The sequence below is a fragment of the Argiope bruennichi genome, chromosome 10 (genome assembly GCF_947563725.1).
Source record: "Argiope bruennichi chromosome 10, qqArgBrue1.1, whole genome shotgun sequence".
Lineage (NCBI taxonomy): Eukaryota > Metazoa > Arthropoda > Arachnida > Araneae > Araneidae > Argiope > Argiope bruennichi.
The window spans coordinates 48414806-48431311 of NC_079160.1; the positions used below are offsets into that span (position 1 = coordinate 48414806).

The 16506-nt window shown below is 27.0% G+C and overlaps 1 protein-coding gene across 3 annotated transcripts in view; it reads left to right on the top strand.

Moving 5' to 3' along the window:
* The window catches only part of LOC129988822 (high affinity copper uptake protein 1-like), a 43526-nt gene that overhangs the window by 8077 nt on the left and 18943 nt on the right, over nucleotides 1-16506 (top strand). Inside the window, exon 1 of one of the 3 annotated variants that reach the window (XM_056097093.1) lies at nucleotides 3812-4000. The exons of the other annotated variants lie outside the window; for them this stretch is intronic. The gene's annotated coding sequence lies outside the window, so the exon portion shown is untranslated. Of the gene's footprint in view, nucleotides 1-3811; nucleotides 4001-16506 lie in introns of those variants that run through there. 3 annotated transcript variants of the gene reach the window in all.

Sequence of the window (16506 nt, forward strand, 5' to 3'; positions counted from 1 at the left end):
CCAAAAATCGTCATCCAGTATTAAGGATATTTATATCAAAACATTTCTTTATTTCTCTGTTATTTTTCCTGTATTATTTGTGTTAACTGCAAAAACACTTTTAGAAAAGTCAGCATTTCTCTTACTTCATCAAGATTTAATTTTAACTATATGGAGACATTAAGGGCCTTTATTTTGCCCTATGTTGTTTTTAATAATGTTAGACACTAGAAAACTGGTGCATACACCCAGAATTTTGAAGAAAGTCTATTTCAGAATCTTAAAAAGCAATAATAATTATAAATCTTGATTTATAGTGTGTAAATTAAAAACATAATATTTTTTCTCTTACTCTTGCAGAAATTGTTGAAGAATAAAATTACATTTACAAGTGTGTTGCAAAATGTTGATGCAATATATATTTCATGGAAAGACCAATGTGTTGAAAGATGATGCAATTTTTAATGGTAAAGCGATATGGCCGTAGTGTTACCGTTTAAAGTAATTGAAATGTAAATTAATAATTAAAAAAAAGAAAGTTAAAGCTTATAAATAATAACCATATTTAATAACCTGCATGTTTGCTTGGTTTTTACGCTGTTAATATTAACTGCATTTATTTGAAACTTTACCTTGATAATTGATCAGAATTGATCAGATTGAAGGAAATGAATTTAACGGAATCAGTCTGTTTATATTTGCAAATAAAAAAAATAAATATTTTTCAAAATAATAGCGCGTGCAAATAAAGTGTGTATACCTCGAGAAAAAAAAGGTGCATATATTATAAATTAAATCTCATGATTCGGCTGTAAGAAATAAAATTGCTTTTTTTTGTTCGTTAAATTTTAAAACTGGCAAGTGTACCTGATTAAATTATTTGCCGGAAGCAATGAAATTACTTTGAATTTCACCTTAACAAGAAAAGCATTGTTACAGATTGTACATCGAATAAAATTTTAAAAAATTATATCAAAATGGAGAAAAATATTATAGAATTAAACAAGGTAATTTTTTGAGTTTTGAAATAGTGTAAAAACTCTTTTGTAAGATTATAATTTCTAAAGATATAACCGAAAAACATCAAAAACTTGTTTAGTTTTTGATTAACTTATATTTTAAGTTTTTGAAAAGGTGATAATGACCTTCCTCTCGTTTTGAAGATCACGTGACGAATTTCATAAACAATAAACTAAGGCTGTATAAAGGATTATATGTCAGTATTTCATTTTATTATTTATATTCATCATTATTTCATTTTAAATTTGTTTTCGGTGAAAAATGTAATTTATTATACATTTTGGCAATGGTGGAAATTCAAGTTGACATTGACATATGCCAAGTGAACCGCGCCGATTTGATTTTGAAATCAATTGCTCATCTTGTTGAAGAGAAACGGCCATTATACCAAATGCATTGATAATGACGTGTAACAAGATGTTGCATGATATGCAGTCATGCTTGTCATATGACTGTGACGCCACACAGGTATTGGTATAAAGAAAAAGTCTGTGAAATGAAGTCTTGCGAAGAAAGAATATCACCGTTAATATAAATGTAGCACTTATAAAAATAAAAATGTAAGACAGGGGAATAAATAAAGATCTTTAATCGGATTTGAAAAAGAAGAACCTAATCTATGTCTGTTATTTTCTATGTAGGTTGTAAAGGCTTTCCGATTCTTTTTTTGAAGGACATGATCTTGATTTTTCAAAATAAGCACCGAAAATAAAATTTTTATATGTGGCAATAATGTTTTGTTTAAAATTCCAGTTATTGATAGCATCGTGAAATATATAGGTAAAGTATGCGATTCTGTAAATAGTGTTTTTTTAATGAATACTATATGATATTATTTTATCAAGTAATGCAAGGGAATTTTGAAACAATAACATCATATCATTTACAACACTTATGTAATGTGCTTACTCCTGCTGGCGAGCAATCTAGTTGCAAATGCGCTGATATGAAGTAACTGTAGAATGCAATAAGAAAATGGGGGGAAAATCAATTAAAAAATTAAAGCTATTCAATTTAAACATGTTGGTAAACGGATGAAAGACCTTTTTATATTTTGTAAATGTTAAAGAACTTAATTAACAAATCCCGGGATAATAATTAATCAATGAAAAATTTTATTTATCTATACTTATAATAAAGCTCAATGTGTGTGTGTGTGTGTATGTGTTGGCGCTCTACTGGCCAGACCGTTTGACATACAGCTACCAAATTTGATACATGTATACCTTGGAGGTTGGGAATGTGCACCTGGGGTTTCTTTTTTCGAATTTTTAATTAGAATTTTAATTATTAATTAAAAACTAACTTTCCCGCCAAAAAAAATCTTCCATTTTCCCCACCGCCAACTTTTCCGCCAAAAAAATCTTCCATTATCCCCAGCGCCAAACGAGAAAGGCTTCAGGTTTTTTTTCTCCCAACAGTAATGAGGCTAGGGTTAAAATTTTTCGGCGGATTATTTCAATCGGTTCTGTTTATTTTCTTAATGTTTGGTGCATTTAAAATTAAACATTGTTAATGAATCAATCTTTCAGATTCATTCTGAAGTACTTTTGAATTAAAATAAAACAGAATAAAGGAAATTAAAAATTTCTAATCCGCATAGCGTTACCCCAACTGGCGTAGAAAAAATCACGTATTTGCGTTACGTAACCAGCGAAGAAAATTCACGCATGCGCATTCTGTTCTGATTGTTGCCATGACAACGTTATCAATGAATGATTTAAATTATTTTTGGGTTAGTAGCATGCTTTTGTAAGTAAATTGTATTTATGTTAGTTATATATTTTTTGTATATGCTTATAGTTTTAAGTACATCGTTTTTTAAGTAGTTTTTTTAAAACCTGTTTTCAACCGTTTATTTTAAACGATTCGTTTTATTTTCTTAGTATTTGATGCATTTAAATTTAAACATTGTTAATTAATCGATCTGCTCATAATGAATCTAAGAAAATTTTGTTGACCAACTTTTGAGATATTACATAAATTAAAAAAGATATTCTTTAGTGCCCATAAAGTTTAAACGCTGAGTGACTCTATTTTCAGTAATCAGATTATAAAAAAATGCTTTGTTTCAGTAAAAAATATTATTATATTAATTGAAGATAAATTCTTTCCACTTTAATTTAAAGCATAAATTCTACGGGTGCTAACAGAAAATGAGAGAGATACATATTACGTTATGACTGAAGGCCTTTATAATATTATGAATGAATTATATGATAATCAAAATTTGAAGCTTTAAAATATTTTGATGAAGAAGCTATTAAAGTAGAAATTGCATAAAATATTTAATTATTAAAATTTTAACGAAAATTAAGATTGGCGAACCGGCTGGTCGCCAAAGGCGGCTAGTGTGTAATAAACAAAAGTTTTTTTTTTATCAAATAGGACCTTTATGAAAAGGTATTTTATTTGATAAAAGAATTTTTGTTTATTACACATAAATAAAATTTTTCATTAATTAATTATTATCCCACGATTTGTTAAATCCTTTAACATTTACAAAATTATATATCTTTATACCGGATTTATTTTCATATAAGTATTTGGTTAAAAAAAATCAATCGAATTGCGAGATAGAACGATAAATAAGCTTTGATATTCCATGACGTGTTCGTTTTGCATAAGCGGACTATAATCCCTCCCTTTACATTGCTGTAATAATTGTGTAACTTGTCGGCAGGTTTCATAATTCCAACTGTGAAATTTCGTGCACGTGCAGTTAGCTTTTTCTCTTAGTTTTTCGGCGTCGTCATTTCCGCGCCAATTGCTGGATTTTCTCTCTCCACTGCAATTTAGAACCAAGAAAGATTTATTTATTTTTCTTTTCTTATTAAACTTGTTTTGCAAGAATGCAAAATTTTGTATTTCAAATGCAATTTTTTGTTGGAAAATAAATGCAAAAGGCATTGAAATGGTAATGTACTAAAGGTTCCGACTTGATAATGTAGTCTATTAATTTGAGTATTGCCGTGTAAATCTAAATGCTGAAGCGAAAAAAGTATGTATGTATGATATTTTATTAATTTGGTTTTGCTTATTATAATTGACATTTTATATTTAATATCTCTTTTAAAAATACATTTTCCCTGATTACATATATTATTATTATTATTATTATTAAAAGATTCTTATTTTTAATACGGTAAAAATGTTACTATAAAATAGTTGTAGTCTTTATTTTTTATTTATTTTTTTCCCTTAATAGATAGCACAATTAATGGAGAAATAGGATTTTGCATTCATTTGCTATCAAAATGGTGTCAACAAAGAAAATAAAATTCATTGCATTCTTTAGTTCCGTTAGTTCAAATCAGCTATTAATGTTCATTGTCAATTTTGGGCTATATAAAGAACAGTGTTTACAACGCTAATTGGAGATATTGATACAATCAGAGTTAAGATTCTGTATGTCGCGTGACAGCCTAAATGTTGAACAATACGTATTGAGAATTGGAATATCTTGTTAACATGTTTTTAGTTATCTATGATATTCATGGTGTAATTTGCTGACGTATGTGGTTTTATTTTCAAAAAATTTAGCGTCTTTACAGTATATCGGAACAATCATATGCAAATTACAAGTTTTTCATTACAATTTTTTGTAATCAGAAATCTAATAATATCTTTGTAATCCAATATCGTGTATTTCAATATCTCTAAAATGTGTTTTAAGTTTTACGATTTTCAAATATGAAACAAATGCTTCGATAAATTTTATTTTCCACTAAATGTCGCTGTTTGATTCTTTTGTGTTCAATGTGAAAAGAATTCTAATAAATTTAATGTATAAAATTATTAATATTAAAAATTAATTTCATTGCATGAATAAATTAAAAAGCTGTTAAGTGCTTAAAATATTTACTTTTTTACTTAATAAATTTGTTAATGGTTTTTTTTTTATCGAAATTCACAATAAATTCTAATTACCTAGTTACGGAGATTTTTTGAAATGTTTCTAGATTAAATATCTGGATTTTTAAAAATAATTTTTTGCCTGAAAATGTGCTTTAAAAAGGTTTTTTTTTTCTCCGCTATAAAAATGCATTTTTTAATTTTTTTTTTTGGGTGGGGGGTTAAAAATACCGAGAGAAGTCTTAAAGGCTTTGTTCTTTCTTTATTTATTTTATCATATTTTTTTTTTTACAAACAAGAGCAGTATGATTTTAGAGTATTTTTTAATATATAATACATTATGTGAATTCACTTTAAAAAATAAGTCTAAATTGTAATTGTAAGTTTTTAATGGCTTTCTATTTTAATAATTGTTACTACATTGATAAAAAATGAAAAATTTTACCTCTTTACACATTTCATTAGAAGTTCTGTTTTACTGTCATCAAAATGTGGTCGGTTTTAATGGAAAATTAACAACTGATTTGGATGTCTGAAACTTTTTAAGCTCCTGAGGAATATTGGATATTAGGTCATACCTTAACTATACTTTGGCAGTCAGTCTGTAAAACTTTTTTTGTTTTTTTTCGTTTAGCACAAAAAGAACGTTTATTGAACCTTAAGAAATCTTTCGTTCTACAATTGTGTCGCTGCATCTCGTTATCAACCTTGATCTCATTATTTTATTTTGAAATATATCTGTGGTCAAGATTTGTAACGGGTCTATTATGCTTAGTTAGTTCTAGACTTAAACTTGTTCCATGGAGATTTCAATACAGTTGGGCATATTCTTACTCTAACGAAACGCGTCAGCGTCTATAGTAATGGAACCAATTCTATTATATTTGGCGCTGTTCTTCCTTTGTTTATTTATTAATATCAATTAATACCTAGTTAGTTCGAGACTTCGTTTCACTGAGATTTCAATACAGATGCAAAAATTTCTACTCTAATGGAAATGCGTCAATGTTAATTGTAACCAATTCCATTAATTTGACGCTGTACTTCTCTCATATATTTCTTAAGGTTCAGTATAGAGAATTTTGAATTCTTTTTGCCATATAGTTTGGAATAGTACCTCTTTTCTTTAATCGGTTTGTTCAAAATTTGATACAAAGCAGTTAGTTGTCTTGATGCAAAAGTCGTATGCCAAATTTCATTCATCTAGTTATCTGGTTTTTAAATTATCTTGTTCACAACAAGCAAAACAATTCCAGAAATAATTTATTTGTTTATTTTGAATTCAGGGAAGTTTAAAAGTGGAGATTCAGCAGCAAAAGAATTCAGCAATATCTCGATGTTTTTGCTGAATTCTTTTCCTTTGTAAACGGAAAGCAATATTCAACTACCCTGTCTCTGTATAAATATTTGGCAAGCCTTGTGTAGTTGAATAAATCATACGATGTATTACTTATTGAGGAACAAAATTAATTTAATATATTATTTGGAAAATTGCAATATATTTCATATCAAAATAATTTCTATTGAAGAATCCGCCTGAACTATTTTTTCATATCCGTAAGATTAATATATAGAATTTAGTAGAACCATATGAACCTGGAATGAAAAATGTGAGAAGATCTTGATCTGTTGAATTCCATAAATTATGTATAGTGCTGCAGTCAATCATGTTTTAAATCTTTTTTCTTTTACTGTTGCCAGTTGACAATATATCAACAAAAATATTGTTTTGATCATTCGTTTGTTTTTATTTCCTGTTCTAAATTCATTACTTGCCGTAAATTCGAAACTGAGCTATTTCATTTACTGTTGGTGGTTATCATTATAACCTCAAAATGCCCTGTCAGCTTTTTTATTGTATAAATAACAAATTGATTTAATTGACATATGAAATCGTATTAATTTTAATAATTTTGCATAATCTCTGATTAATTTTCGACCAATTTTTTGCAGTAGATTTTGCAAACTAACTTCTATTAATAATTTGAAATTTTAAAACATTAAGGACACTCCAAGCAAGCTCCAAAAATTTATTAATTTTTTCCTTTACTGAGCTAAAGTAACATTCGTAGATTTCGAAATATTTAAAAGAATATATATTTTTTTTTTGTTAAAAATGAAACTTTCAGCTGTTCTTCTTTGTGTGATTAGTTAGCCACGAATTTTATTCTAGCAGATGATTTACCCGAGTCATTCAACTAAATAGTCGTCATTCTTGTTTAAAAGAATAAATAGTCAATGCATAATAATCGTCTGAAATTTATTTTATCTACAGAAAAAAAGATGGGTAGAAGTATAAATTTAATGCGGAAAAGAAAGTATAAATTAAATTTGAAAGATAAAAAAAATCTTTTATTGTTTAACTAGAAATTGAAAGCACTTATTATCAAATGATTTAAAATGCATATTGATTTATGAATTTATAAACGAAATTGACGTGTATAAAATAAATGCTGCGGAAACTATGTAGTTTCTAACTGTTTTTCCTCGGCTTTAAAGATAACTTCCTGGGAAAAATGTAAATTTAGGTTTTACCTTCGTTTAGATGTAGATTAGAAATTACCCTTTTCTCATCAAGGAAGGCCATCTCGTGTTTTTTTTTTTTTTTTTTCCTCAAGAAACCTTCCTATCCGTGCTGGGCACTCATTTCTCGGATAATTACGCCCAAAGTGCCACATAACCAGTGGAGCAAGTAAATCAAAACATTGTTTGAGAGTTGAATGACTCTACGTGCGATGTTGAATGCATGAAAACCCCAAAGGAAAGAAGTGAGAGTGTTAGAAAAAACACAATTAGGCAAGAAAAGAAAAAAAGATTAATAAAGAAATATCTCTCGCCTGCATCAAACTTGAAATCTGGATCAACGTCTGTCCACACTTCATTGGACAGTATTCGATTGGAAATATGTCAGCTCATATAACAGTGTAGTGGGCAGTTGAAAGTAGGCTGTTTCCTTTGCTTTTGTTTTGTTTTGCACTCCATTTTGCTACGATATGAAAAAACATGAATATAAAAACTATTGTGATCTCTCATCAATTTTTTTGTATTATTTAAATTATTAGTTAATTAATGATTACATTTCTTTTAAATACTTTTATTTAAATTGACATGCTCTGTTTGTGAAGATGGTATTTTTATAGTCGATTTTCACTTAATTCCCGATGAGCTAGGGTTTTGAAATTATGAACATTTGTCTATTCAATGATAATTTTTTTATTGTGTATTCCCGATAAGTATTTTAATAACTTAAATATCACTTAATCGAATAATTTATTTTCGTTTTGATTCCATACGAGTAGAGCTAATTTGTAATGAATTTGGGGTGGAAATTGATTTCAAAATTACATAATATTTATTAAAAAGAATGATAAATTAATGACTAGAAAAGGTGAAAAAATAGGTTAAAAAATTTATCAATATACTAATAAATGTTTAAAAACTTGTAAAAAAAATGAATTTAGCTTATCGTTAAACTGTGTTTTATTATTTAGTAAAGTTCTCATCATTTCAGAATATTGAAATTTTGAAGGTGTTTATGTAGTTTATTCATGTTGCACAAAGGTTTTTGTTGTTTTGTTTGTTTTCTAAGGTTTTTTTCTTCTTTCTTTTTCTTTTTTGCTTCTCCAGATGGATAAAGAAGTATCCCTCCGATTTAATGTTTATTTTTAATTTTAGTCTTAAGGACTTTTTGATATTATTTATAGACATGATTACATTGTGCGTTTTGACAATAATATTATTTTGTCGAGGTGGTGAAATAACGAAAATGAAATTTTAGCATGCCTGCCTGAATCAACTGGCAAAACATCAGTTCAGCGATGTACTTTGTTCAGTTTAGCGATGAACTCACTTCAACTATAACGTTTTATTGCATTAATTTATTTCAATTTTAAATCAGCTTTTTGTGCTTAGATTGGAAGATATAAATTTTACTTTATGCCTTGAATGCTAATTGAGATCCATCTTTAAAAACATTGATTGTTAATTGAATGTGTTGAATTTTCATTTTGTCTCCGAAGGTTCTAAAACTTTTAAATATTTTAACATAAAATATAAAATACATATACATGATATTTTTGTGATTTCTTATTAATTGATATGTTTCTTCATCATAGAATTGAAAACTTTTTTTCACTCTACTTTGAAGAGGCCAGAGAATATATCTACAATGATTCTTTATTTAATATGGCCGATATTGTAAAATTAAAGAGGGGGGGGGGAGGAAGGGAAGTAAAAAATACTAATTGTTATAAATTTCATAATTTTTTTTCAGTGGATTGTCAAAAAAGAATTGTTTTTGTATTTTTTTTGTTGTTGTTTTGTTTTGTTTAGAATACTTTTCTTTCAATTGTAAAAAAACATTATCCAGATCTCGAACAAAATATGCAAAATTCTAAGATTCTTTGCAGAAATGATTGATACCATGTGATGTTCCTGCTTTGAATATAATGTTTTTCAAAGATAATTTTTTTACTTTAAAATTATTAAGATGTCTGAAAATTTAAGAAGAATTATTTTTTTGTTTATTATTTAAATACGATAATGCATATTCTGGTGGAAATCATAATTTTGAATAGCTGTAAACTGTTTTAATTATTTAAAAACCGTTTATAAACTTGTTGTCATCCCTTATGAGTGTTAAACAAGGTGAACTTGATCCATTATAACTGGTTATCCTTGATTTGAATGTAGTATCGTCGTCTAGAAGTGCGTCTTTCGAATGCAAAGTGCGAGTTTTAATCTATTATTCATTGAGAACTTTTAATATTCCATTCCTTTTATTACTTCCCAAACTGCGGTACTTAAGATGACATTTAAAGTGCTATCATCTTGTGTGCATTAAAAAATTACCGAATATGCCTTGCTTTTATTTAGCATGTTAAATTGAGAGAGTACCAATTATAGTTTGTATTTTTGTCTTCATGCCCTCCATATTTTTAGTATTGTTATAAATATATTAGTAACGTAAAATACAAATTAAGAAGCTTCTAAATTATAGAAATCAAACCATTTTAATCCTTTGTGAATGTAGCATTTATAGAAACTTTGTGTACTGAAAGGATATGCCTAAATCATGCAACGAATTACAGAATTTTTGAGTTTTACATCTGTATTTAAAATTGATTGAAAATTAATTTAGTAGATGAAAATTACTTGGATACACTTAAATATATTTCATTCTTATATTGATGGAAATAACAATAACTATCTAAAAAACGATGCGATCTATAATAAGGAATTTAATTACATAATTTTATGGGGTTAAGTATAATGATTAAGTTTATTTATATTAAAGGGCATAAAATCATGAGACTTTTAATATTTTTTGAATTAGCTTTTTCTGTTTGAGAGCAGTGAATTAATTTTATAGGTAATGTTTAGTGGTCTATTTAAATCTATCGGTACTTTTTTTATCTTATACATTTCTTAAAAATCAAAGATTGTCTTTATACTACTATTTTCCGAAAAAACATAATTTACAAGCGTTTAATAACTGGTTAATAATAAAATCTAAATATAAGAAGATAAGCCATTTATAATATAGGAATACGCGCTTGCGATTATTGTGTTTCTTTGTTTTTTGATAATAAGTTGATTGACACAAAATCATTGGTATTTTGTCAGAATATATCAAAATTGGAATAAACTTTATTAAACATTTTACAATAGTTGAATGCAATACCTTGCAAGATGCATCGCATTTTGTATTTCTCAGTAAAGTGTTTATATATCCATTGAAATCATGCTCTTGATTAACATATTAATATTTTAAATATAGAAGTGATTTTTTTTTGGTTTATAGAATATTTATTTCTGTAACAAATACAAAACCCGTGAGTATGGGGAGCAGCAAACAAATAATTTAAGTTGATGATATCTTTGATCAGTATATATGAAGAACTATTAATTTAGAAATTTTTTTTTTTCATTTACTTAAGTATCAACACAGAATTTTTTTTAAATATTACAATTTTTCTTTCATTAGAAATAGAATTTTAGCACAAAAAGATTTCACTATGAGATTCATATCATATTATTTTCTCATTTTAAATACTATTATAAAATCGGAATTAACATATACTTTTTGCTGATCTCATAAGATTTAAAAGCGACCTTCTAAAACCTGAACGATAAGCGAAATGCAGTATTCAAATTTTTCTTCTTTCCGTTCACTCTTGAGTACAAGTACGGAATAACATGCATGGAACTTTAATGCTGGAAAAACGTTTCACCTCGTTTCGTCATTCAGCTGCTGTTCTGAAAATAAATAAATAAAAAAATGCCGCTCTTGAATCTCAAACATATGGTTTCGTGTGTTCTTTGACATTCTTTTTTTATAGTTAAATCGTGCTTTTTGAGAATACCATTTTTTAAAATTTATAAAGGTCATTGACATTGTTGAGCGCCATTTTCACGAATAAAGCTGCTAAATTCGTCGAAAAGTACACATTTGATTCACGTTTTTCCCCAATCGCTGCCAATTGGCCTTGATTTTTTTTTTTTTTTTTTTTTTTTTTTGCGTAAAATATAACTGAAGTTAGATATTTTCATTTCGCGAGATTTACGTTTTTTTTAAAACAAAATTATATTTTATTACTTTACAAAAGATCTATTGTTCCATGATTCTCAACCTAAAATATAATAGTAAAAAAAAGCATAATTTTCCTCATTGTATCGCTCGACTTTGTATATTGTCTTAATGTAAACTCATTTCCTTCGTTTCCTGCCACTTTTGCTGCTAAAATGATCTAATACTTGAAAAGGTTCATTTTCATATTACGCATTTAAGAAGAGCACTTATAATATACTTAAACCCAGTGTAATGACAATCGAATAAATGAGTGTTTTTTTTTGATTTTATAATTAAATATTAGAATTATAAAAAAAAATTCATAACAATCCGTAGTTAATGCATACTTAATAAATTGCATAAATTTGTGATTAAATCTGCATGTATTAAAAAAATCTGAATTATAAGAAATATGTACAATAGAATTATCTGACAATTCGAAATTTTGAATTTCGGATGTAGATTTCAAGCAGATGTGGCTTTAGAAAATATACTATTTTTATAATACTTTTAAACTATTATTGTTAATTATTAATAATAACAGGCAATTATTAATAAATACCGGTCAGTGTGATAAATTTATTAATCATTTCTACCATTATTATTAATAATAACGGATTAATTACATTAACCGGAATATATATAACCTAGATCAACAATTCACATTATAATCAGATGATGCTCTTTACAAATATTTCATTGAACTCAAAATTTTCTGTTTTTAAATTTAAAATTACTATGATTATTTTCCGTTGAATAAACCTAAATAGCATGAGTATACTTTAATTCATTAATAGCATATTGGATTACGATACAACAATTTAGAATGATATGATTAATCTTGCTGTTACTATGTCCCTAAGCTATGTAAACTAATTCCCAATTACCCAAGCATATTATGATAATCGTCATAGATTAAATCCAGAAAAAAATTGAGAATAATCATTATAATAAGCATTTAATGATGACAAGTGCTTATATGCTACTCCGAATTGTTTCTCTTTTTAAACGCTCTCTTTTTTATGCTTGATTATATAACACGCGAAGGAAAAATGTGTCATACGTTTAGTAACGATACCTTCTGGATATATGAGAAATGGTGTTAAATATCTCTTTCTTTGACCTATTGCTATTTCTTTCACCTGTTTCATATTTCTTATTCACCTGTTGCTTCCGTATTGCATAAATTACTGATAATGATTTGTTATTTAGATAAAAAATTATTTTTATTAATAGACTGGCAGTTTTTTTGTTTTTGTTTTTTTTAAAAAAAGATTTCTCACCACTGCATTTTATTTGGAACAATGCATTTTATGCTAATTATTCGAACTTTGTGAATAAACCATTGTCTTTCGCATAAAAATCTATAACAAAAACTTAAAATATTTAAAGAACAGAAATATGAAATCTAAAAATATGTAATAATTGAAATTGTTGCTAAATAATTTAATTTTAAAATTTTGAAAGGATTCATACTTTTGGAGTCATTAATTTTTTAGAAAGAGATCCATTATGCAAACGATTTCTGGCTGTTAGTTTTTATTAACAAAATTTGTCAGCATTGCATTTTATTTGAAACAATGTATTTTATGCGAACTATTCGAACTTTGTGAACAATTATCTTCTATCTAAAAATTCATGACAACAATTTAAAATGTTTTAAGAAATATAAAGGTAAAATTAAAAGTCTGCAACAACTAAAATTGTTGCAAGTATATTAATTTTAAAATTTTGAAAAAATTCTTGCTTTTGGAAAGTCATTATTTAAAAAAAAAAAAGAGATACATTATGCAAACGATTTCCTGCAATTTAAAATATTTCCTTCTTTTCTATGACAGTAAGCAAATAACTGCTATTTTGGAACGTTAACGAGGAAGAGCGCTCATTTGTGATCGTTCAAAAATGAAGCTTAGAGTGCATTCGGATGTTGGAATAAATATTTTCTTTTTAAAATCTAAATAATCAACCTTGAAATTAATTGAAGCAGTAAGCAAATATTTTCTATATTTAGTTTATATTAATAATGTGTTTCCTATAAACATATATAATTTCCAATAGAAATGTACCGTATCAATCGTTATTTTTATGCATTTATATTAAATGAAAGTGCTTGTTTTCAAAACAGAAGTTTCTCTTCCCTTATCTTGCTTTTAGAAATAAATGATAGTAAAAATTCACTTCTGTGTTTTATTTGATTTCCTGTTTTTTGTTGATATATTTTAAAATTCATATTTGTATATAAAAAAAAAACCCTGCCCTTTTTTTTATATTTTTGTTTATTGTGCTAAATTTAAGATTTTTTTCCCGTATAAATTATCTACTAATTTAATTTAACAAGTGCTTGTTCAACTGCTTGTTTGCTTAATTATTTGTTGTTGCTTATTATTTTAATTTATTAAAATATATCTGACATTTCTAAATTAATAATTATAAATTTCAAGTTTAAAAAAATTTAGATTAAAAAATTACTATTGAAACACAGTTTTATAAAATTTATTTTTCAGTTTATTTTTTCTTATGCTAAATTTCATACTTCCATTCTTTGCAATTATTTAATACCTTTTATAATATGATATAAAAATTCCAACAAATCTGCAAATTTGGAAGTAAAAGTTTCGACATGTGTGAATTCGAAGAATGTTTTGACAAGTGATTTCTTTCTGAAAACCAAATTGTGTACTTTTATTTTTTATTTTAATGACATTTATTTCCCTTTCAGATAGATCTTGACGTAAAATAAATGCAATGGATATTATTACTACATTTCTAAATTCAAAATACGAATAGCAAAGAAAATGTTACTTATGAGTGAAAGATGGATGAGACGTCATAATGTTCGTGAAAATTTCATTATTTTGTTGCAAATAAAAAAGGCAAAAACTTAAAGAACATACTCAATTATATAACCAAAATCAAGGTTTTATTATTTACAAACTGATAGCTGTAATTTTAATCAATGAACTGTTACTATGTTTGAAGAAACCGTAACTGATTCTAATATTAAGTTATTAAAAATAATATATATATGCATGTTTATGCTAGGGAAGGGGAAGTAAAAAGTTGCACCTACAACCTCTCTAAAGTTTCTAGAATTGTCCTCAGAAAGCGTGAACAATGGTAGAAAAAAATACGGTAGGGAATGAAAAATCCAAACATAATACAGAAAAAAAAAACTTAAAAATAATTGAAACAAGTTATAAATTACAAGTAAACTAATAAAATAAAAGTAGAAAAATACAAGTGAATAAATTACTGATTTTGAAATCTGATTTGAATATACACTTGTGTGATGAACCACAGAAAATTTACCCGAAACTAGTCCGAGGAGAAATCCACGAAGTTCAGTGTATTACCGAGCAATATCAGTACATCGAATGGATGAGTAAAAAATGTATGTGGTTTTATATATGTAACTACTTAAAGTGTCCTGTCAGGCCAGTTAATACAAGGTGATCCAGACAAATTATTACACTTATAAAAAGGCTAACTTCTAATTCACTAAAGAAATCAGCGAAGTTGCAGTAAAGTGTTGGCAACCCTATTTAAAAAAAACCATTTAACAACTGATAGTTCAGGGTTAGTAAAAATGGAACGTTACAGATAGAACAACGTGTTAACACAAGATTAATAAAAATAAAATAAAAAACACAGGTTTTTTTTAAAAATTCTTATATTTTTATTGAATTATAAAGTACACAGGATAGGGTTATGTATGAAATAACACATAGGGCAAATGGCCTCTGCGGCTTTGCTGGCACATACGCACTCTTTTCCGAAATTTTCCGTGACCATTTTGCATAAATGTGGCTGTATTTAGTTGATGCAGCGTTGAACTTCCTCCTTCAATGCACGCGTGCTTGTGGGCCTATTGACACAGACATTTGACTTTAAATAACCTCACAAAAAGAAATCCAATGGTGTTAAATCACATGATCCATGGGGCCAATTACCAAATTTTTGAACTGTGTCTGCCAGGCTTTCATTCTTTTTGAAATATTGTTCAACGATGAAAATTCATTGTTCTATTTTGTAACGTTTCATTTTTACTAACCTTAAACTATCAGCTATCAAATGTTATTTTTAATAGAATTGCCACTTCAAATCTTACGTTAATGTTAGGACAGCTGTAGTAGTAGGACAGTTTTTTATTAGCTGTAGTTTTTAATACGAGGAGGCAAATTCGAGTATAAATTAGGCAACAGAAAAACACACAATCTGATCTGTCCTCTGATTTCGTTTAATACAGAATCGGAAACTCAAATTGTGTCTACTAAAAGATGTCAAATCGATAGAATCGAATTTTTTCACGGAATCGTCTTTTTTAAAGAAAACATCGAAGAACAGAACGTTCACGCAGTCATATATATCTAAAAGGATGCAAAGCAGCCTCATTTAAATCCCGTATCCTGTTTCTGCTTCTTTTTGAAACTATAACTGCCGTTCCCGATCGTTAACTTTCCGTGCGTGCAGCTTTTCTACAACTTGTCATGTCGCCAGTTTTTCAAAGTCAACTTAAACTAAATCTACTGCATTAATAATGAGCGTCTACGTAATAAAGGTTTAGGTAACAGTTTTATCTTAATTTCCCGTTGTATTTCTTGTGTGTTATAACTTATTAATCATGCTATTTTATATTCCTGCATTATATTTTTCAAATCTTTTCCTTCTTTAAAATTTTTTTAACAAATGTGTATATTAAATTTTAAATGAATAATATTTAAAGCGGTTTCCGTTAAATGTTGAGCTATTAAAAGTGCATTATTTTTTAATATGATAGGCTACTATCAAATTGCCAAAAAAATTCGACAATTTTTTAAAATCTTGTCATTTAAAGACGAAATGTTTTTACAGAGAAACATTCAAATTGGTTGAGATAAAATTAAATTTTCTATGTTTTACATTTTTCCATTAAAATTATCTTTTGTTTTTAAATATTAATCTCTATTAAAAGTACTTTTTTTATTATTATTATACTCAGAAAATGCTTTGAAAATGGCAATTTTTCATTTTTAAATTTCTGTAAAAAATTTTGTTCGTTCAAAAATATTAAATGTCTTTACATTTGTGAGGTTTACATTTGA